We start from the raw sequence: 21,571 nt of genomic DNA, 5'->3' as shown, positions 1-21,571 counted from the left end.
GTATAATCTGTATGTAGTGAGCTCCCTCTAGTGGTGACTGTATAACCTGTATGTAGTGAGCTCCCTCTAGTGGTGGCTGTATAATCTGTATGTAGTGAGCTCCCTCTAGTGGTGGCTGTATAATCTGTATGTAGTGAGCTCCCCCTAGTGGTGGCTGTATAATCTGTATGTAGTGAGCTCCCTCTAGTGGTGGCTGTATAATCTGTATGTAGTGATCTCCCTCTAGTGGTGACTGTATAATCTGTATGTAGTGAGCTCCCTCTAGTGGTGGCTGTATAATCTGTATGTAGTGAGCTCCCTCTAGTGGTGATTGTATAATCTGTATGTAGTGAGCTCCCTCTAGTGGTGGATGTATAATCTGTATGTAGTGAGCTCCCTCTAGTGGTGACTGTATAATCTGTATGTAGTGAGCTCCCTCTAGTGGTGACTGTATAACCTGTATGTAGTGAGCTCCCTCTAGTGGTGGCTGTATAATCTGTATGTAGTGAGCTCCCTCTAGTGATGACTGTATAATCTGTATGTAGTGAGCTCCCCCTAGTGGTGACTGTATAACCTGTATGTAGTGAGCTCCATCTAGTGGTGACTGTATAATCTGTATGTAGTGAGCTCCCTCTAGTGGTGACTGTATAATCTGTATGTAGTGAGCTCCCTCTAGTGGTGACTGTATAACCTGTATGTAGTGAGCTCTCCCTAGTGGTGGCTGTATAATCTGTATGTAGTGAGCTCCCTCTAGTGGTGGCTGTATAATCTGTATGTAGTGAGCTCCCCCTAGTGGTGGCTGTATAATCTGTATGTAGTGAGCTCCCTCTAGTGGTGGCTGTATAATCTGTATGTAATGAGCTCCCTCTAGTGGTGACTGTATAATCTGTATGTAGTGAGCTCCCTCTAGTGGTGGTTGTATAATCTGTATGTAGTGATCTCCCTCTAGTGGTGACTGTATAATCTGTATGTAGTGAGCTCCCTCTAGTGGTGACTGTATAATCTGTATGTAGTCAGCTCCCTCTAGTGGTGGATGTATAATCTGTATGTAGTGAGCTCCCCCCAGTGGTGGCTGTATAATCTGTATGTAGTGAGCTCCCTCTAGTGGTGGCTGTATAATCAGATGATTTTCCTATTTCATGACGTAAAGTCATGATTTTATTAAAGACACGGAGGCGAGTATTGCTATTCTCCTTCTTTACTCCGACCAATAGCAGCAAAGAAAAAATGAACATGTGACCAAACCCCTCCCCATAGTCCTAGTATAATAGGTAACTCCTCCTGTAAAACCTCCTCTTTCTTTGTAACAAGAGTCCCAAAAGTCCCAACGAAACTGGAAACCGAAACATTCCGGACATCACGGGAAGGAACCGCCAGTCATCTGGGCGCGAACCAGGAACAAACCGGAACGAAGTTCTGACAGAATAGTCCTCGTCCCGTCCACTGCAATGATCGGCTGGAACCGAAACTGCCGACCCTCCAAAACCTCATGCAGAACAACGAATACTGCTCAACCTTCCAGTCTCAACCTAAAGGATGAAAAAAATAGAGAGTGATAGGAGACGAATTGATACAGGATATTCAATCTACATGGTTGCGCAAAACCTACTCAGGAAAAAACTCACAGAGTTAAAACATAATGCTCAAAACAAAGCAATCCATCAGACATGTAATCATAAATACTTACATAGGGAGGGAAAAATAAGGGCGGGCAATACTCGCCTCCGTGTCTTTAATAAAATCATGACTTTACGTCATGAAATAGGAAAATCATCTGATTTTATTACAAGACCCGGAGGCTCCTATTGCAAGTTCAAAGTCTAAGACACGTTATCAATGATGGAAGAAAACACATGAGGACTTGGTCTAAAATAAAACTCCCTGAACGTGGAGACACTGGACCAATCCGCCAACTTCAAAATGTCCTCAAGTCTGGCCCCAGAAACCGCCAACGAGGTAGCGGATGCCCCCCTAGCGGAATGTGCCGAAAAAAGAGAGACGTCCACGCCCGACAATTCCATGATCCACTTCATCCACCTCGCCAACGTGGGAGTAGTCACCGGAGCAAAAGGCCGAATCGTGGAAAGGAAGAGCTGTGGAAGCTCTCGAGATCTATAGGGAGAAGTGCGAACCTCATATTCCTTAAGGCACGCCACAGGACAAAGTGAAGGCGAAGCAGGAAAAGCCGGATAGGAGACCGAGCGTATGTGGGTCTTAGTCCTCCTAGAAATGTCAAACGTGACCCCTTCCGGGGTGTAGGAGCGGGCATCATGATCCAGAGCCCTGACATCGGACACCCGCTTGCAAGAAATCAAACAGAGAAGAGTGACCAGTTTCGCAGACAACTGCCTAAGGGAGAGTTCAGAATTCTGGGGCCAAGCAGACAAAAAGGAGAGGACACAAGACACGTCCCAAGTGGTGGTGAACCTTGGTCTCGGAGGTCGAGACATACGCGAGCCGCGCATCAGCCGGCAGACCAAAGGGTGTTGACCCGCAGGCGTCCCGTCAAAGCCTTGGTGAGACGCTGAGATGGCAGATCTGAACAGGTTGATGGTGCGATACGCCTTGCCCTGGTCGAAGAGGGAAGACAGGAAATGTAAAATCTCCGTCACAGGTGCTGAAATGGGATCCAAGTCCCTAGCCAAGCACCAGTCAGCCCAAAACCCCCAGGCTGATCGATAAGATCTCCTGGTTCCTGGGGCCCATGCGTTCTCCAGAAGGACTTTAGCTGTACCCGAAACTCCCGGGACCTCCCAGGGTCCCCTGAAATCCGACACGCCAGCAGGCGCAGTGTCCCGTCCAGGAGAAGAGGATGTGGCTGGCGGCGAGGGTCGCGGAGGAGAGTCGGCGACGTCGGGAGAAGGCGAGGGATCTCTACCATCATCTCCAGAAGGTGGGGGAACCATGATTGGGAGCTCCAAAACGGGACCAGCAAGGTCAGTTCCGCGACACACCGGCGCACTTGAATGAGGGTCCGCGGAATCAGTTGGAACGGCGGGAACGCATAGAGGATCCCTCTGGACCAATCTTGGAGGAAAGCATCCACGGCCTCGGCTTCCGGATCCGGGCGCCAGCTGTAAAATCGTGCCAGTTGCGTGTTCAGGCGCGAGGCAAACAGGTCGATACAGCAAGGTCCCCAAATCGACATCAAGGAGCGGAACACCGTTGGATCTAACTGCCAGTCGCTGGAATCCGAAAGATGACGAGAGCTCCAGTCCGCGTGGATGTTGTAAACGCCCGGAAGGTATTCTGCCAAGACCACCAATTCCTTGGATAGGCAATAGTCCCAGAAGTCTTTCGCCAACCGTGATAAAATGGTGGACCGAGTTCCCCCCATGCCGTTGATGTAACGTACCGCTGACACGTTGTCCATACGCAATTGAATGCAGGATCTGGCCGTGTCCCTCGTGAAGCTCTTGATTGCAAAAGAGCCCGCCAACAGTTCCAACGCATTGATGTGGAACCCCGTCTCTATTTCTGACCAGCCTCCGCCAGTCGTGATTCCCTCGCAGTGAGCCCCCCAGCCCGATAGGCTGGCGTCCGAGTCCACCACGAAATCCGGGCGCTGACCAAAAATCGCCTTGCCGTTCCAGGCATGCAAGTTGTGAATCCACCAGGACAGCTCCTCCCTGGTTTCCTCGTCCAAGGGAATCCAGTCCGCGTAGGAAGCTCCCCTCCGTAGATGAGCGATTTTCAGGCGCTGGAGAGCCCGGTAATGGAGCGGGGCTGGGAAGACCGCCTGGATGGATGATGCAAGAAGGCCTATTATCCTCGCCAGCTGACGTAACGGGATACGGGGGGACGACCTGGCTCTGAGCAGTTCTTTGCGAATCGACCGAATCTTGGCCGATGGTAAGCTGAGGGTCCCCGCTGTGGAATCCACCATGAACCCGAGGAACTCCATCTCTCGGGATGGAGAGAGACAGGACTTCTCCCGATTGAGCAGGAACCCCAGCTCTGAGAGCAGGTCCATGGTCCAGCGAAGGTGGTCTAGTAACACCGAACGGTCCTGAGCCATGATCAGGATATCGTCCAGATAAATGATGAGGCGAACTCCCCGACTGCGGAGCCAGGCCATGGCTGGACGCATCAGTTTGGTGAAACACCATGGAGCCGACGAGAGGCCGAATGGGAGGCACGTAAACCGCCAAACGCTGCCCTGCCAAGAGAAACAGAGGAGATTTCTGGACGCGTCCTCTACCGGTACCGTAAGATAAGCGTCTTTTAGGTCCAATTTGACCATCCAATCGCCCATCTGCAGTAAATCTCGCAGTAAGTGGATCCCCTCCATTTTGAAATGGCGGTAAACCACAAACGCGTTGAGAGCGCGTAAATTGATGACGGGTCTCATCTGACCCCCCTTCTTTGCAACCAGAAAGATGTTGCTGATTACCCCGTAAGGGGGTCCCGGGGCTGGTTCTACTGCCCCCTTGCGGACCAGGTCCGACAACTCTGAGTCCACCAGAACGCGGTTCTGTTCTGACAACACCACCGGGTGTGGGAGAGAAATGGACAGAGGGAAAGACGTCAGTTCTATGTGAAAACCCCTGACCGTGGATAGGACCCATTGGTCTGAGGTGATGCGGGACCAGGCCTGAGAAAAGAGACGTAGTCTGCCCCCTACATAAGCATTTAAAGAATTGAAATGGGGCAGCGGTCTTACCGTAGGGGCGTCTGGAACCGGGTTGTCCTCTATATCCCCTGGATCTCCAAGGATTTCCTCTGGATGGGAAGAAAGGCGCAGGATCCCGCCTGTGCTCCTGGAAAGCCGGTCTTTGTGAGGAGCCTCGACCCGAGCCACGGGACTGGTACTGGGCGCGGCCGGACAGACGGCCCCTGAAACTGCCGGCCCTGGTAGAGACCCTACCATGGAAAACCCTTTTCATGGAGCTTTGGGCCTTATCTAGGGCGGTGAAAGCGCCTACATAGCGGCCTAGGTCCTTGATGAAGGACTCTCCAAATAGTAGGCCTTGAGCCTCCTTTCCCGTCTCTGTCAGTGCCAGGTTTGCGAGCTTTGGTTCAATTTTGAACAAGATGGCCTTGCGCCGTTCCATGGATAGGGACGTATTCACGTTTCCCGTAATGCAAATGGCGCGCTGCACCCATTCGCGTAACTCTACTGGGTCTACCTGACCGCCCTCAGCCTTAGCTGACTCCGCCAGATCAAAAATCTTGGCTAGAGGGCCGAACACGTCCAGGAGCTTGTCCTGGCAGGAGCGCAGGGCTGACTCCAGGCCCTTACGCGGGTTCCAACCCGCTTTAGAAAGGAATTGGATCATTTTCGGATCCACAGACGGGGTATCGCAGACCTTGTTGGGGATGATCGGTCTGGGGCATTCCGCCCTGAGCTTATTGCGGGCCTCTCTGGATAGAGGGCACCGCACCCGCGCCTCCAAATATTTGGACACATGGTCCAAAGGTAGCCATTCCGCGGAACGCGGGTGATGGAGTGAGTCAGGGTTAAATAACGGGTCCCCAGAGGGGTCCACCAAATCTGCAGGAATTGCGTCTGCAAACGACCTCTGAGTACTACACCCGGGTAGCGGGTTAGATTCCATGACCCCGGAGGGATCCTGCTCTGCCTCCTCAAAGGCGTCATCAATAGCCTCCTCCTCAGAACCGACCTCAGAGTCGGAAGCCCAATCCTGTTGTGCTCTAGCACATTTCCATTCTCGCGTGCGTTCTGCCTGACGCGGACAGGCTCTCTTGCGCGAACCAAGCGCGCCAACATTGGTGGCAACATCATCACCAGTCAAGGTTGTTCTGGAGGCATGCGGCCCAGGCCCGGCTGGTTTGGAAACCGTAGCGGGCTGCGGCATACTAGAGGTAGCTGGATGGGCAGCTAGGGCCTGTGCAATGGATTGGGATATGACAGATGTCATGGATCCCATAGCTGCTGCAATGGCATTTGAAACAGACATCTGCAAAGCCTGAGCTTGATTTGCCTGCATTCTGCCCTGATCAGTGTGCCCAGAAGGGGTTAAATCGGCCAGAGGAAATTCCTCCTCTGCTGAGCCCTGATCACTAATGTGGGACCTAGGCATCTTCTGGCCCTAGTATTGCCCCAACTTCCTGATCTAGGATGAAAATCTATAATGGGATGTCCCTATGGAGTGAATGGCAGGGGGATTTGCCCCAAGCCAACAGAGAAAAAAGGACAGCGCCGGAGGGAGAGGGCAAAGTACAACCTGTCTGCATGCAGGAAACGCTGGCAATGATGTCCTGAGCGCAAGTAAACCAGAAGCGCCCGAAATCTCGCGAGATCTCGGGCGCCGCGCTCAGAAGCAGAGAGCCGGAGGCGGGAAATCCCCCGACAGGAGAGATCAAAGAAAAAACGCCGCGTCAAGCGCAGCACTGGAAATCCCCCGCTCTGAAGACAGAAACAGGCGGGGGAAGAGCCAATATGAAGGGGAGAAAGCAGTAAGTACCCGGATAGGGGTACAGGGGTGCCAGCAATATATATAATGCCTAAGAAGGGCTAAAATGAGACCCATAAAGATATAGGCAACCTGTAGGGGCAAAAACCCACCCCCAAATAGAGCCAGCAGGCTCCCCCAAACAAAAGGTAAAGAAACCACAAAAGCCTATAACTATATATGTATATATATATATAACCCAACACAGTATAGTCACACAGTATAGTCACAGTAATGCTTTGAATGTACTTATCTCTGCGGTCAGCAGCAAAGAAAGAGGAGGTTTTACAGGAGGAGTTACCTATTATACTAGGACTATGGGGAGGGGTTTGGTCACATGTTCATTTTTTCTTTGCTGCTATTGGTCGGAGTAAAGAAGGAGAATAGCAATAGGAGCCTCCGGGTCTTGTAATAAAATCTGCATGTAGTGAGCTCCCCCTAGTGGTGGCTGTATAATCTGTATGTAGTGAGCTCCCTCTAGTGGTGGCTGTATAATCTGTATGTAGTGAGCTCCCTCTAGTGGTGACTGTATAATCTGTATGTAGTGAGCTCCCTCTAGTGGTGGATGTATAACCTGTATGTAGTGAGCTCCCTCTAGTGGTGGATGTATAATCTGTATGTAGTGAGCTCCCCCTAGTGGTGGATGTATAATCTGTATGTAGTGAGCTCCCTCTAGTGGTGGCTGTATAATCTGTATGTAGTGAGCTCCCTCTAGTGGTGGCTGTATAATCTGTATGTAGTGAGCTCCCTCTAGTGGTGGCTGTATAATCTGTATGTAGTGAGCTCCCTCTAGTGGTGGCTGTATAATCTGTATGTAGTGAGCTCCCTCTAGTGGTGACTGTATAATCTGTATGTAGTGAGCTCCCTCTAGTGGTGGATGTATAATCTGTATGTAGTGAGCTCCCCCTAGTGGTGGATGTATAATCTGTATGTAGTGAGCTCCCTCTAGTGGTGGCTGTATAATCTGTATGTAGTGATCTCCCTCTAGTGGTGGCTGTATAATCTGTATGTAGTGAGCTCCCCCTAGTGGTGGCTGTATAATCTGTATGTAGTGAGCTCCCTCTAGTGGTGACTGTATAATCAGATGATTTTCCTATTTCATGACGTAAAGTCATGATTTTATTAAAGACCCGGAGGCTCCTATTGCAAGTTCAAAGTCTAAGACATGTTATCAATGATGGAAGAAAACACATGAGGACTTGGTCTAAAATAAAACTCCCTGAACGTGGAGACACTGGACCAATCCGCCAACTTCAAAATGTCTTCAAGTCTGGCCCCAGAAACCGCCAACGAGGTAGCAGATGCCCCCCTAGCGGAATGTGCCGAAAAAAGAGAGACGTCCACGCCCGACAACTCCATGATCCACTTCATCCACCTCGCCAACGTGGGAGTAGTCACCGGAGCAAAAGGCCGAATCGTGGAAAGGAAGAGCTGCGGAAGCTCTCGAGATCTATAAGGAGAAGTGCGAACTTCATATTCCTTAAGGCACGCCACAGGACAAAGCGAAGGCGAAGAAGGAAAAAACGGATAGGAGACCGAGCGTATGTGGGTCTTAGTCCTCCTAGAAATGTCAAACGTGACCCCTTCCGGGGTGTAGGAGCGGGCATCATGATCCAGAGCCCTGACATCGGACACCCGCTTGCAAGAAATCAAACAGAGAAGAGTGACCAGTTTCGCAGACAACTGCCTAAGGGAGAGTTCAGAATTCTGGGGCCAAGCAGACAAAAAGGAGAGAACACGAGACACGTCCCAAGTGGTGGTGAACCTTGGTCTCGGAGGTCGAGACATACGCGAGCCGCGCATCAGCCGGCAGACCAAAGGGTGTTGACCCGCAGGCGTCCCGTCAAAGCCTTGGTGAGACGCTGAGATGGCAGATCTGAACAGGCTGATGGTGCGATACGCCTTGCCCTGGTCGAAGAGGGAAGACAGGAAATGTAAAATCTCCGTCACAGGTGCTGAAATGGGATCCAAGTCCCTAGCCAAGCACCAGTCAGCCCAAAACCCCCAGGCTGATCTATAAGATCTCCTGGTTCCTGGGGCCCATGCGTTCTCCAGAAGGACTTTAGCTGTACCCAAAACTCCCGGGACCTCCCAGGGTCCCCTGAAATCCGACACGCCAGCAGGCGCAGTGTCCCGTCCAGGAGAAGAGGATGTGGCTGGCGGCGAGGGTCGCGGAGGAGAGTCGGCGACGTCGGGAGAAGGCGAGGGATCTCTACCATCATCTCCAGAAGGTGGGGGAACCATGATTGGGAGCTCCAAAACGGGACCAGCAAGGTCAGTTCCGCGACACACCGGCGCACTTGAATGAGGGTCCGCGGAATCAGTTGGAACGCATAGAGGATCCCTCTGGACCAATCTTGGAGGAATGCATCCACGGCCTCGGCTTCCGGATCCGGGCGCCAGCTGTAAAATCGTGCCAGTTGCGTGTTCAGGCGCGAGGCAAACAGGTCGATACAGCAAGGTCCCCAAATCGACATCAAGGAGCGGAACACCGTTGGATCTAACTGCCAGTCGCTGGAATCCGAAAGATGACGAGAGCTCCAGTCCGCGTGGATGTTGTGAACGCCCGGAAGGTATTCTGCCAAGACCACCAATTCCTTGGATAGGCAATAGTCCCAGAAGTCCTTCGCCAACCGTGATAAAATGGTGGACCGGGTTCCTCCCATGCCGTTGATGTAACGTACAGCTGACACGTTGTCCATATGCAATTGAATGCAGGATCTGGCCGTGTCCCTCGTGAAGCTCTTGATTGCAAAAGAGCCCGCCAACAGTTCCAACGCATTGATGTGGAACCCCGTCTCTATTTCTGACCAGCCTCCGCCAGTCGTGATTCCCTCGCAGTGAGCCCCCCAGCCCGATAGGCTGGCGTCCGAGTCCACCACGAAATCCGGGCGCTGGCCAAAAATCGCCTTGCCGTTCCAGGCATGCAAGTTGTGGATCCACCAGGACAGCTCCTCCCTGGTTTCCTCGTCCAAGGGAATCCAGTCCGCGTAGGAAGCTCCCTTCCGTAGATGAGCGATTTTCAGGCGCTGGAGAGCCCGGTAATGGAGCGGGGCTGGGAAGACCGCCTGGATGGATGATGCAAGAAGGCCTATTATCCTCGCCAGCTGACGTAACGGGATACGGGGGGACGACCTGGCTCTGAGCAGTTCTTTGCGAATCGACCGAATCTTGGCCGATGGTAAGCTGAGGGTCCCCGCTGTGGAATCCACCATGAACCCGAGAAACTCCATCTCTCGGGATGGAGAGAGACAGGACTTCTCCCGATTGAGCAGGAACCCCAGCTCTGAGAGCAGGTCCATGGTCCAGCGAAGGTGGTCTAGTAACACCGAACGGTCCTGAGCCATGATCAGGATATCGTCCAGATAAATGATGAGGCGAACTCCCTGACTGCGGAGCCAGGCCATGGCTGGGCGCATCAGTTTGGTGAAACACCATGGAGCCGACGAGAGGCCGAATGGGAGGCACGTAAACCGCCAAACGCTGCCCTGCCAAGAGAAACAGAGGAGATTTCTGGACGCGTCCTCTACCGGTACCGTAAGATAAGCGTCTTTTAGGTCCAATTTGACCATCCAATCGCCCATCTGCAGTAAATCTCGCAGTAAGTGGATCCCCTCCATTTTGAAATGGCGGTAAACGACAAACGCGTTGAGAGCGCGTAAATTGATGACGGGTCTCATCTGACCCCCTTTCTTTGCAACCAGAAAGATGTTGCTGATTACCCCGTAAGGGGGTCCCGGGGCTGGTTCTACTGCCCCCTTGCGGACCAGGTCCGACAACTCTGAGTCCACCAGAACGCGGTTCTGTTCTGACAACACCACCGGATGTGGGAGAGAAATGGACAGAGGGAAAGACGTCAGTTCTATGTGAAAACCCCTGACCGTGGATAGGACCCATTGATCTGAGGTGATGCGGGACCAGGCCTGAGAAAAGAGACGTAGTCTGCCCCCTACACAAGCATTTAAAGAATTGAAATGGGGCAGCGGTCTTACCGTAGGGGCGTCTGGAACCGGGTTGTCCTCTATATCCCCTGGATCTCCAAGGATTTCCTCTGGATGGGAAGAAAGGCGCAGGATACCGCCTGTGCTCCTGGAAAGCCGGTCTTTGTGAGGAGCCTCGACCCGAGCCACGGGACTGGTACTGGGCGCGGCCGGACAGACGGCCCCTGAAACTGCCGGCCCTGGTAGAGACCCTACCATGGAAAACTCTTTTCATGGAACTTTGGGCCTTATCTAGGGCGGTGAAAGCGCCTACATAGCGGCCTAGGTCCTTGATGAAGGACTCTCCAAATAGTAGGCCTTGAGCCTCCTTTCCCGTCTCTGTCAGTGCCAGGTTTGCGAGTTTTGGTTCAATTTTGAACAAGATGGCCTTGTGCCGTTCCATGGATAGGGACGTATTCACGTTGCCCTTAATGCAAATGGCGCGCTGCACCCATTCGCGCAACTCTACTGGGTCTACCTGACTGCCCTCAGCCTTAGCTGACTCCGCCAGATCAAAAATCTTGGCTAGAGGGCCGAACACGTCCAGGAGCTTGTCCTGGCAGGAGCGCAGGGCTGACTCCAGGCCCTTACGCGGGTTCCAACCCGCTTTAGAAAGGAATTGGATCATTTTCGGATCCACAGACTGGGTATCGCAGACCTTGTTGGGGATGATCGGTCTTGGGCATTCCGCCCTGAGCTTATTGCGGGCCTCTCTGGATAGAGGGCACCGCACCCGCGCCTCCAAATATTTGGACACATGGTCCAAAGGTAGCCATTCCGCGGAACGCGGGTGATGGAGCGAGTCAGGGTTAAATAACGGGTCCCCAGAGGGGTCCACCAAATCTGCAGGAAGTGCGTCTGCAAACGATCTTTGAGTACTACACCCGGGTAGCGGGTTAGATTCCATGACCCCGGAGGGATCCTGCTCTGCCTCCTCAAAGGCGTCATCAATACTCTCCTCCTCAGAACCGACCTCAGAGTCGGTAGCCCAATCCTGTTGTGCTCTAGCACATTTCCATTCTCGCGTGCGTTCTGCCTGACGCGGACAGGCTCTCTTGCGCGAACCAAGCGCGCCAACATTGGTGGCAACATCATCACCAGTCAAGGTTGTTCTGGAGGCATGCGGCCCAGGCCCGGCTGGTTTGGAAACCGTAGCGGGCTGCGGCATACTAGAGGTAGCTGGATGGGCAGCTAGGGCCTGTGCAATGGACTGGGATATGACAGATGTCATGGATCCCATAGCTGCTGCAATGGCATTTGAAACAGACATCTGAAAAGCCTGAGCTTGATTTGCCTGCATTCTGCCCTGATCAGTGTGCCCAGAAGGGGTTAAATCAGCCAGAGGAAGTTCCTCCTCTGCTGAGCCCTGATCACTAATGTGGGACCTAGGCATCTTCTGGCCCTAGTATTGCCCCAACTTCCTGATCTTAGGATGAAATATATAATGGGATGTCCCTATGGAGTGAATGGCAGGGGGATTTGCCCCAAGCCAACGGAGAAAAAGGACAGCGCTGGAGGGAGAGGGAAAAGGTACAACCTGTCTGCATGCAGGAAACGCTGGCAATGATGTCCTGAGCGCAAGTAAACCGGAAGCGCTCAGAAGCAGAGAGCCGGAGGCGGGAAAATCACCCGACAGGAGAGAGATCAAAGTAAACACCGCGTCAAGCGCAGCACTGGAAATCCAATATGAAGGGGAAGAAGCAGTAAATACCCGTATAGGGGTACAGGGGTTCCAGCAATATATATAATGCCTAAGAAGGGCTAAAAATAAGACCTATAAAGATATAGGCAACCTGTAGGGGAAAAATCCACACCACAAATAGAGCCAGCAGGCTCCCCCAAACAAAGGTTAAGAAACCACAAAAGCCTATAACTATATATGTATATATATATAACCCAACACAGTATAGTCACAGTAATGCTTTGAATGTACTTATCTCTGCGGTCAGCAGCAAAGAAAGAGGAGGTTTTACAGGAGGAGTTACCTATTATACTAGGACTATGGGGAGGGGTTTGGTCACATGTTCATTTTTTTCTTTGCTGCTATTGGTCAGAGTAAAGAAGGAGAATAGCAATATGAGCCTCCGGGTCTTGTAATAAAATCTGTATGTAGTGAGCTCCCTCTAGTGGTGACTGTATAATCTGTATGTAGTGAGCTCTCCCTAGTGGTGGCTGTATAATCTGTATGTAGTGAGCTCCCTCTAGTGGTGGATGTATAATCTGTATGTAGTGAGCTCCCCCTAGTGGTGACTGTATAATCTGTATGTAGTGAGCTCCCTCTAGTGGTGACTGTATAATCTGTATGTAGTGAGCTCCCTCTAGTGGTGACTGTATAATCTGTATGTAGTGAGCTCCCTCTAGTGGTGGCTGTATAATCTGTATGTAGTGAGCTCCCCCTAGTGGTGGCTGTATAATCTGTATGTAGTGAGCTCCCTCTAGTGGAGGCTGTATAATCTGTATGTAGTGAGCTCCCTCTAGTGGTGGCTGTATAATCTGTATGTAGTGAGCTCCCTCTAGTGGTGGCTGTATAATCTGTATGTAGTGAGCTCCCCCTAGTGGTGACTGTATAATCTGTATGTAGGGAGCTCCCTCTAGTGGTGGCTGTATAATCTGTATGTAGTGAGCTCCCTCTAGTGGTGGCTGTATAATCTGTATGTAGTGAGCTCCCTCTAGTGGTGGCTGTATAATCTGTATGTAGTGAGCTCCCTCTAGTGGTGGCTGTATAATCTGTATGTAGTGAGCTCCCTCTAGTGGTGGCTGTATAATCTGTATGTAGTGAGCTCCCTCTAGTGGTGACTGTATAATCTGTATGTAGTGAGCTCCCTCTAGTGGTGGTTGTATAATCTGTATGTAGTGATCTCCCTCTAGTGGTGACTGTATAATCTGTATGTAGTGAGCTCCCTCTAGTGGTGACTGTATAATCTGTATGTAGTCAGCTCCCTCTAGTGGTGGATGTATAATCTGTATGTAGTGAGCTCCCCCCAGTGGTGGCTGTATAATCTGTATGTAGTGAGCTCCCTCTAGTGGTGGCTGTATAATCTGTATGTAGTGAGCTCCCTCTAGTGGTGGCTGTATAATCTGCATGTAGTGAGCTCCCCCTAGTGGTGGCTGTATAATCTGTATGTAGTGAGCTCCCTCTAGTGGTGGCTGTATAATCTGTATGTAGTGAGCTCCCTCTAGTGGTGACTGTATAATCTGTATGTAGTGAGCTCCCTCTAGTGGTGGATGTATAATCTGTATGTAGTGAGCTCCCTCTAGTGGTGGATGTATAATCTGTATGTAGTGAGCTCCCCCTAGTGGTGGATGTATAATCTGTATGTAGTGAGCTCCCTCTAGTGGTGGCTGTATAATCTGTATGTAGTGAGCTCCCTCTAGTGGTGGCTGTATAATCTGTATGTAGTGAGCTCCCTCTAGTGGTGGCTGTATAATCTGTATGTAGTGAGCTCCCCCTAGTGGTGGCTGTATAATCTGTATGTAGTGAGCTCCCTCTAGTGGTGACTGTATAATCAGGTGATTTTCCTATTTCATGACGTAAAGTCATGATTTTATTAAAGACACGGAGGCGAGTATTGCTATTCTCCTTCTTTACTCTGACCAATAGCAGCAAAGACAAAAATATTGAAACATTTGAACAGCCCCTCCCCATAGTCCTAGTATAACAGGCCACACTTCCTGTAAATCCTCCTCTTTCTTTGTAACACGAGACCGAAAGTCCAACTGAACCGGAAAAACCAAGAGTCCCAGAACATCATGGAACAACCACCGCCTTCCGTCCGGAAGCGAAACGGGAACAACTGGAAACAACACCGCAGGATGCTCCTCGTCCTGTCCATATCAAACGATCGGCTGGAACCGAACTGTCGACGACGTAGACAAATGGATGCAGCACACCAGGCCGGTCTCAACCTGAAAAGGTGAAAACAGAGAATGATAGAAACCAATAGGGACATGGTATCCAAAATCAACTGGTTGCGACAAACCTACTCAGGAAAAACTCAGAGTTAAAATCAATATGCATTATTACCACAAATCAATAATATCTTTCGGAATAAACATCCTTCATAATAATAAACATACATATAGGGAGGGACCATAGGGCGGGCAATACTCGCCTCTGTGTCTTTAATAAAATCATGACTTTACGTCATGAAATAGGAAAATCACCTGATTTTATTACAAGACCCGGAGGCTCGTATTGCAAGTTCAAAGTTTAAGATAAATTCTCAATAATTGCTGAGAAAACGTGAGGACCTGGCCGAAAATAAAATTCCCTGAACGTGGATACTCTGGACCAGTCCGCCAATTTTAAAATGTCCTCCAGTCTGGCGCCAGAAACCGCCAAAGAGGTAGCCGATGCCCCCCTAGCGGAATGCGCCGAAAAAATAGAAGTGTCCACGCCCGCCAATTCCATGATCCACTTCATCCACCTAGCCAGCGTGGGAGTGGTCACCGGGGCAAAAGGACGAATGGTAGAGAGGAAGAGATGAGAAAACTCCCGCGAACGATGAAGGGACGTGCGAGCTTCATATTCCTTGAGGCATTCCACCGAACAGAGAGAAGGCGAGGCCGGGAAAGCAGGATAAGCGACTGAACGAATGTGAGTCTTGGTCCTCCTAGAGATGTCAAAAGAGACCCCCTCCGGAGTGTACTAGCGGGCATCATAATCCAAAGCCCGGACGTCGGACACCCGCTTGCAGGAAATTAGACAGAAAAGAGTGACAAGCTTCGCCGACAGTTGCCTTAAGGAAAGGTCTGTATTCTGAGGCCAAGAAGACAAAAAGGAAAGGACACAAGACACGTCCCAAGTAGAAGAAAATCTAGGCCTAGGAGGACGAGACATCCGAGAGCCCCGCAAGAGACGGCATACCAAAGGATGTTGGCCCGCGGGAGTACCATCAAATCCCTGATGGGACGCAGAAATGGCCGATCTGAAAAGGCTGATCGTGCGATAGGCCTTACCCTGGTCGAAAAGAGAAGACAGGAAATGCAAAATCTCTGTCACAGGTGCCGAAACGGGATCCAAGTCCCTAGCCACGCACCAGCGATCCCAAGATCCCCAGGCAGATCTGTAAGATCTTCTGGTTCCTGGGGCCCAAGCGTTCTCCAAGAGGACTCTAGCTGTTCCCGAAACTCCCGGGACCTCCCAGGGTCCCCTGAAATTCGACATGCCAACAGGCGCAGGGATCCGTCCAGGAGAAGAGGGTGTGGTTGGTGATTCGGACCTCGGAGGAGAGTCTGAGATGTCGGGAGCAGGCACGGGGTCTCTATCATCATCTCCAGAAGGTGAGGAAACCACGACTGGGAATTCCAAAACGGGACCAGAAGAACCAGATCCGCTGCATGACGGCGTACTTGAATTAGGGTCCTGGGAATCAACTGGAAAGGAGGAAATGCGTACAGCAGGCCCCTGGACCAATCCTGTAGGAACGCGTCCACCGCTTCGGCCTCCGGGTCAGGGCGCCAACTGTAGAAACGTGGTATCTGCGCGTTCAGGCGGGAGGCAAACAGGTCGATACAGCAAGGTCCCCACAGAGATGTTAAGGAACGGAACACCGCTGGATCTAACTGCCAGTCGCTGGAGTCGGAGAGATATCGAGAGCTCCAATCCGCCCGAAAGTTCTGGACGCCTGGAAGATATTCTGCCAAGACAATCAACTCCTTGTCCAGGCAGTAGTCCCAGAAATCCTTCGCCAACCGAGATAGAATGGTGGAACGGGTTCCGCCCATGCCATTGATGTAATGCACTGCCGACACGTTGTCCATGCGAAGTTGAATGCAGGCTTTGGCCGTGTCTCTCGTTAAACTCTTGATTGCAAACGAACCTGCCAACAGTTCCAGCGCATTGATGTGGAATCCCGCTTCGTCCGCTGACCAGCCGCCTCCGGTTGAGATCCGCTCGCAATGAGCACCCCAGCCCGACAGGCTGGCATCCGAATCTACCACGAAGTCCGGACGATGACCGAAAATGGCCTTGCCGTTCCAAGCCTGCAAATTGAGGATCCACCAGGATAGCTCCTCCTTGGTTTCCTCGTCCAGGGAAATCGAATCCGCATAGGAAGCCCCCGTCCGCAGGTGGGAGATCTTCAGTCTTTGGAGAGCCCGGTAATGTAGTGGGGCCGGGAAGACCGCCTGAATGGATGAGGCAAGAAGGCCTATGATCCTTGCTAGTTGGCGCAAAGGGATCTGGGAAGATGACTTGGCTCTGCACAATTCCTTCCGTATGGACCGGACCTTGGCCGGTGGTAGGCTGAGAGTTCCTGCCGTGGAATCCACCAGAAACCCCAGGAACTCCATCTTGCGCGCCGGAGTGAGACAGGACTTCTCCTGATTGAGGAGGAAACCCAGATCCGACAGGAGATCCATTGTCCAGCGAAGGTGATTCAGTAACACCGAATGGTCCTGTGCCATGATCAGGATGTCGTCCAGATAGACGATGAGGCGAACTCCCCGACTGCGCAGCCAGGCCATGGCCGGGCGCATCAGCTTGGTGAAGCACCATGGAGCTGAAGAGAGGCCGAAAGGGAGGCAAGTAAACCGCCAAATCCTGTCCTTCCAAGAGAAGCATAGAAGGTTCCTGGACGCGTCCTCGACAGGGACGGTAAGATAAGCGTCCTTCAGGTCCAACTTGACCATCCAATCGCCCACCTGAAGAAGGTCCCGAAGGAGATGGATGCCTTCCATCTTGAAATGGCGGTACCTGACGAACGCGTTGAGGGCGCGTAAATTGATGACGGGCCGCAGCTGGCCCCCTTTTTTCGCCACCAAGAAGATGTTGCTGATTATCGCACCCGGGGATGCCGGCTCTATGGCCCCTTTGCGGAAGAGATCTGATAACTCTGAGTCCACCAGTAAGCGGCTTTCTACCGACAGCACTGCAGGGTGTGGGGGCGGAATGGGTAGATGAGAGGACGTCAGCTCTATGTGGAAACCCCTGACCGTGGATAGAATCCATTGGTCCGAGGTGATGCGTGACCAAGCTCGAGAAAAGAGCCGGAGTCTGCCCCCTACGCAAACAGTTAAAGAATTGACATGAGGCATTGGTCTTACCGTAGGGACGTCTGGAACCAGGGTGTCCTCTGTATCCTCTAGGTCTCCAGGATCCTCCCCGGGAAGGGAAAAAGGATGGTGTCTCTCGCCTTTGGTCCTGGAATGCAGGTCTCTGGGCGAAGGAGCCTCGGCCCGAACCACGGGCTTGAAAATGGGCACGGCCGGACAGGCGGCCCCTGAAACTGCCGGCCCTGGTAGAGACCCTACCATGAAACACCCGTTTCATTGAACTTTGGGCTTTGTCGAGTGCAGTAAAAGCACTGACGAATCGTCCTAAGTCCTTGATAAAGGACTCGCCAAAGAGCAGGCCCTGGGCCTCCTTACCGGCTTCGGTAAGCGCCAAGTTGGAGAGTTTTGGCTCAATTTTAAAAAGGATGGCCTTGCGCCATTCAATAGCCAGGGACGTGTTAACGTTTCCTGCTACGCAAATTGCGCGCTGCACCCACTCGCGCAGCTCTAGAGGGTCTACCTGCCTACCCTCAGTCTTGGCAGCTTCGGCCAAGTCGAAGATCTTTGCCAGGGGGCCAAATATGTCCAGGACCTTGTCCTGACAAGTGCGCAGGGCCGACTCCAAACCCTTCCTCGGATTCCACCCAGATTTGGTGAGGAATTGGGTCATTTTGGGGTCTACCGCTGGAGTCTCACAAACCCTGTTGGGAATTATGGGCCTGGGGCATTCTGCCCTAAGTTTGTTGCGCGCCTCTTTGGAGAGGGGGCAACGCACGCGGGCCTCCAAATATTTGGATACATGATCCAATGGCAACCACTCCGCCGACCGAGGGTGGTGGATGGAATCCGGGTCAAACAGAGGTTCCCCTGAGGGATCTGTCAAAGAAGCAGGGATTTCATCTGCTGCCGAAACCATGGAGCTGCACCCGGGTAAGGGGTTAGAATCTATGACCCCAGAAGGGTCGTCCTCTGCCTCCTCATAGGCGTCATCTAAAGCCTCCTCATCAGAACCGACTTCAGAGTCGGAAGCTGTATCCTGCTGTGCTCTAGCACATTTCCAGTTTCGCGTACGTTCTGCCTGACGCGTACAGGCTCTTTTGCGCGGACCTAGCGCGCCAACATTGGTAGAAACATCGTCACCAGTCATGTGTTTTCTGGAGGCAGGCCCTGGCCCGGTTGGTTTAGAAACCGTAGCGGGCTGTGGGGTGGGAGAGGCAGCTGGATGGGTAGCAAGGGCCTGGGCAATGGACTGGGAAATGACAGAGGTCATTGATCCCATAGCCGCAGCAATCACATTAGATAATGTGTTTTGAAAAACCAGGGACTGATCCACAGGGGACATCACTGTGTCACCATCATCCCCAGAAGGGGTTAAATCAACTTGAGGCATGTCTTCCTCAATAGGGCCCTGCCCACTGTGACTTGTATTAGGCATGATAAACACAGCCTGCCTCAATATTGGTAGTGATAGGGTTAATTATAAATAGAATCCTACCCTATGAGCTCCGCTGGTGAGGATTTTCCCCAACCAGGGAGAAGCTAAAGTGGGGAAAGAAAAAAACCTTAAAAGGAAGGAGCCGGAGAGCAGAGCAGAGGCCGCCGATGCACAGGAGCCGGAGAGCAGAGCAGAGCAGGGGACGCCGTGACTCCGGAGCCGGAGAGCAGCAGAGGCCGCCGATGCACAGGAGCCGGAGAGCAGATCAGAGCAGGGGACGCCGTGACTCCGGAGCCGGAGAGCAGCAGAGGCCGCCGATGCACAGGAGCCGGAGCGCAGAGCAGGGGACGCCGTGACTCCGGAGCCGGAGAGCAGCAGAGGCCGCCGATACACAGGAGCCGGAGAGCAGATGCAGAGCAGGGGACGCCGAGACTCCGGAGCACCGCACTGAAAACCCGGAAGCGGAAGCGCCCGAGATCTCGGGCGGAGCGAAGCGCAGCAAGCAGAAGAGCCGGCGGCAAGATCAGAGGTGAGCCGCGGCGCGAAAACAGCCGAGGGGGAAGGGGGGACCGTGGGGGAGCAAGCTGAGTGAAGGGACTGAGGAAAAACTCAGTCAGAAGCAAAAGAGACAATCACCACAAGAAGGGACAGACAGAAGGGGATAAATAACCCCATGAGGAGATAATCGGTCACATAGGGGGTTCTCCTGAATAACAGGGACACCAGAGCTGTGTCAAAGAGTTACACGGCAAAAGAAATAGGGGAGAGCCCGTAAATTAAACCTGCAACACAACAGTATATCCCATCAACCCAAAAAGGGGGAAAAAACTACATAATAGTAATAATAATAATCCCACATATATCATAGGTACTTATCTCTGCGGTCAGCAGCAAAGAAAGAGGGGGATTTGCAGGCGGAGTGGCCTGTTATACTAGGACTATGGGGAGGGGCTGATCACATGTTTCAATATTTTTGTCTTTGCTGCTATTGGTCAGAGTAAAGAAGGAGAATAGCAATACGAGCCTCCGGGTCTTGTAATAAAATCTGTATGTAGTGAGCTCCCTCTAGTGGTGGCTGTATAATCTGTATGTAGTGAGCTCCCTCTAGTGGCGGCTGTATAATCTGTATGTAGTGAGCTCCCCCTAGTGGTGGCTGTATAATCTGTATGTAGTGAGCTCCCCCTAGTGGTGGCTGTATAATCTGTATGTAGTGAGCTCCCTCTAGTGGTGGATGTATAATCAGTATGTAGTGAGCTCCCCCTAGTGGTGACTGTATAATCTGTATGTAGTGAGCTCCCTCTAGTGGTGACTGTATAATCTGTATGTAGTGAGCTCCCTCTAGTGGTGACTGTATAATCTGTATGTAGAGAGCTCCCCCTAGTGGTGACTGTATAATCTGTATGTAGTGAGCTCCCTCTAGTGGTGGCTGTATAATCTGTATGTAGTGAGCTCCCTCTAGTGGTGACTGTATAATCTGTATGTAGTGAGCTCCCTCTAGTGGTGACTGTATAATCTGTATGTAGTGAGCTCCCTCTAGTGGTGGCTGTATAATCTGTATGTAGTGAGCTCCCCCTGGTGGTGGCTGTATAATCTGTATGTAGTGAGCTCCCTCTAGTGGTGGCTGTATAATCTGTATGTAGTGAGCTCCCTCTAGTGGTGGCTGTATAATCTGTATGTAGTGAGCTCCCCCTAGTGGTGGCTGTATAATCTGTATGTAGTGAGCTCCCTCTAGTGGTGGCTGTATAATCTGTATGTAGTGAGCTCCCTCTAGTGGTGGCTGTATAATCTGTATATAGTGAGGTCCTTCTAGTCGTGGCTGTATATTCTGTATGTAGTGAGCTCCCTCTAGTGGTGACTGTATAATCTGTATGTAGTGAGCTCCCTCTAGTGGTGGCTGTATAACCTGTATGTAGTGAGCTCCATCTAGTGGTGGATGTATAATCTGTATGTAGTGAGCTCCCTCTAGTGGTGGCTGTATAATCTGTATGTAGTGAGCTCCCCCTAGTGGTGACTGTATAATCTGTATGTAGTGAGCTCCATCTAGTGGTGGATGTATAATCTGTATGTAGTGAGCTCCCTCTAGTGGTGGCTGTATAATCTGTATGTAATGAGCTCCCTCTAGTGGTGACTGTATAATCTGTATGTAGTGAGCTCTCTCTAGTGGTGGCTGTATAATCTGTATGTAGAGAGCTCCCCCTAGTGGTGGCTGTATAATCTGTATGTAGAGAGCTCCCTCTAGTGGTGGCTGTATAATCTGTATGTAATGAGCTCCCTCTAGTGGTGGCTGTATAATCTGTATGTAGTGAGCTCCCCCTAGTGGTGGCTGTATAATCTGTATGTAGTGAGCTCCCTCTAGTTCTGGCTGTATAATCTGTATGTAGTGAGCTCCCTCTGGTGGTGGCTGTATAACCTGTATGTAGTGAGCTTCCTCTAGTGGTGACTGTATAATCTGTATGTAGTGAGCTCCCTCTAGTTCTGGCTGTATAATCTGTATGTAGTGAGCTCCCTCTGGTGGTGGCTGTATAACCTGTATGTAGTGAGCTCCCTCTAGTGGTGGCTGTATGATCTGTATGTAGTGAGCTCCCTCTAGTGGTGACTGTATAATCTGTATGTAGTGAGCTCCCTCTAGTGGTGGCTGTATAATCTGTATGTAGTGAGCTCCCCCTAGTGGTGGCTGTATAATCTGTATGTAGTGAGCTCCCTCTGGTGGTGGCTGTATAATCTGTATGTAGTGAGCTCCCTCTAGTGGTGGCTGTATAATCTGT

The sequence above is a fragment of the Bufo bufo genome, chromosome 9 (genome assembly GCF_905171765.1).
Source record: "Bufo bufo chromosome 9, aBufBuf1.1, whole genome shotgun sequence".
Classification (NCBI taxonomy): Eukaryota; Metazoa; Chordata; class Amphibia; order Anura; family Bufonidae; genus Bufo; species Bufo bufo.
Note: the sequence above shows the minus strand (reverse complement) of the source record.